A 2,214-nucleotide genomic window follows, 5' to 3' on the forward strand; every position below is an offset into this window, starting at 1 on the left:
TCTGTATGTATGAAAACAGGGAAAACAGGTAATGGCAATACAATAATAGCCTATATGAATAACAAATAAAAATAAAATAAATATAGCCTTAAGGCAGTATAAAGATATTTCTCAAAACTAAAAACGTTTCTGGTTCCCTAAAGGTTAGTTCGAACCAAACCAAAAACTAACGTTTAGGGAACGTTCCCTCATGGTTATAACCTTCCCTAAACGTTAAGGGAACCAACCAAATGAATTGTTCTCCTGTGGTTGCACTGTACCTCCACACAACGTTCCCGTTTGGTTGTTTTTGGATGTTCTAAGTGCGGTTTTGAAAATGTTTATTTAAACCAGCTCCATTTAAGTTTTTGAAGTAGCATATAAAAGGTTTGCAGTAACTTGATTTAGATTCACTCAAAAATGATTGGTCTTATAAAATGTAAGTAAGATAAACAACATAGCAAGAGAATATATTTATTTTTAGGCTGATAACAATTTTGTTAAAAACAATACTTTTGTGCTTGATTTCGTTTTTTTTAACTGTATTTCACTTATAACTAACAAGTGGTTCAGTTCAGTGTACAAATCCAACCGTTACACCCCCACATACAGTAGTGGGAAGACAGTGCCTCTGCTTTCAGGTGACCGATTGAAGTCCTGTCCTGACTTCCGTATACAGCACCGGTATACACCTGGCGAACAGGGCAAACAAAAGCTTTTAAGATCCGTTCGTTTGGTCCCAAATACGAACTGAAATACTGCCATTGACTAAAACATTGGCTGACTACACTTCACCGACAGTGTTATAACGCAAGGTAGGACAAGATACCAAGAAAGACATTGTCGGCTGTCAACAGTAAAGACTTTCCTCCGCTCAAGACTACTAGCCCGAATGCTAACGCGGGAAACAAGTTAGCTTTCCACAGCTAGCTATGCCGTGAGCGCTGCTAGCCCTATGGATACAATAATGTTGGCGACAGAGACTGAGCCTTCCCTCGGACATGTTTAGCCGCCATAAGGAACTTGGACAATAAGGTGGGAGATTTTGGTAAACAACTTAAAGAAAGCTCCGACATGGTTGCCAGCATTATACAGCGAGTCGAGCTGAATTCAGTCGGACTCACTGAATGCACGTCCAAATTGGAGGCTGTAATTCACCATGTGTTCTATTAATACATCCATGGTATTATCTTATGATACGTCTGAGGGATGTATGCATGTATGCTGTAAAGCCTGTTACATAGATGTAACGTCATTAGCGTTTCCTAAAACTGCCGGGGCTATCGGCTCAAGCTAAATAATGGAGCTAGTTAGCTAGGTAGCTAGCTAACGTTAACGTAATATCTTATGTCTTACGATACATCCGAGGACTGTATGCTGTAAAGCCTGTAACGTGGATGAGCGATAAAGCCATGGATGTATTAAGAGAAGTTCTGTTAACGAAACTGCAGGCTAACCTAGCACGACATAATGATTACACCTCCTTGGTTGTCAAAATACATCTATCGTTTATTTAGATAACGGTAATAGTAAGACCTCTTAAGTACAGACTACTTTATTTACACAATTCAAATATTCTTTTTGCAATCAGTACAAATTGTATGGTCAAAGGTACAGTGGCTTTGATTTTTCCATTTCCAATTCAATACAATTTCGTGACAAGGAACTTGAGAGTAACTTAACTTTTTTGTTGTTGTAAACAGCAGAACTCATTACACAGGAGACGGAAATGAGAGGTAAGAAGACTCACTTAAGTTGTTCACATATGCAAGTATATAATAATATAATATAATGTATTACAACTAAAACTAACACCATTCATTTTTCCATAGCCTTGATGAGAAGCTGGATGAGCTGCTTATGCTCTTAAGGAGCTCCCAGTCACCTCCCTCTGCTCCAGTTGATGACATGTTGCTGTCGCCTTGCTTGAGCTGCATGAGTTCCGACAGGAGTCTCTGTCAACAAATTGGTAATTAAGTGGCCATAGTCCTGCCCTACCCTGCCCTAAGAATAACACCATATAATTGCATAAATTCAAATTTGTATTTCTATATTTTTTACAGCAACTTTTCCTGACAACCCTTGGAGGTTCGACCGGAGGTACTGCCATCCGTCACATGCTACGGCGCGTGCCAACCAATGACGTTCTAAAACCGTATAGCCTGCGGACCTGATAATCTGCAGGGTTATAACAGGCAGGTGTTATTTTATTGTTCACATCATTATTATGCTTAG

At 39.3% G+C, this 2,214-nt stretch overlaps 1 long non-coding RNA gene across 1 annotated transcript; it reads left to right on the top strand.

Moving 5' to 3' along the window:
* Positions 1 to 753: 753 nt before the first annotated feature.
* LOC144530284 (uncharacterized) lies at positions 754 to 1,942 on the top strand. Its single transcript, XR_013503094.1, has 3 exons — positions 754 to 1,014; positions 1,683 to 1,715; positions 1,812 to 1,942. It is a non-coding gene; the product is annotated as an uncharacterized LOC144530284 (long non-coding RNA).
* Positions 1,943 to 2,214: the final 272 nt, after the last annotated feature.

Source organism: Sander vitreus, chromosome 2, assembly GCF_031162955.1.
Source record: "Sander vitreus isolate 19-12246 chromosome 2, sanVit1, whole genome shotgun sequence".
Lineage (NCBI taxonomy): Eukaryota > Metazoa > Chordata > Actinopteri > Perciformes > Percidae > Sander > Sander vitreus.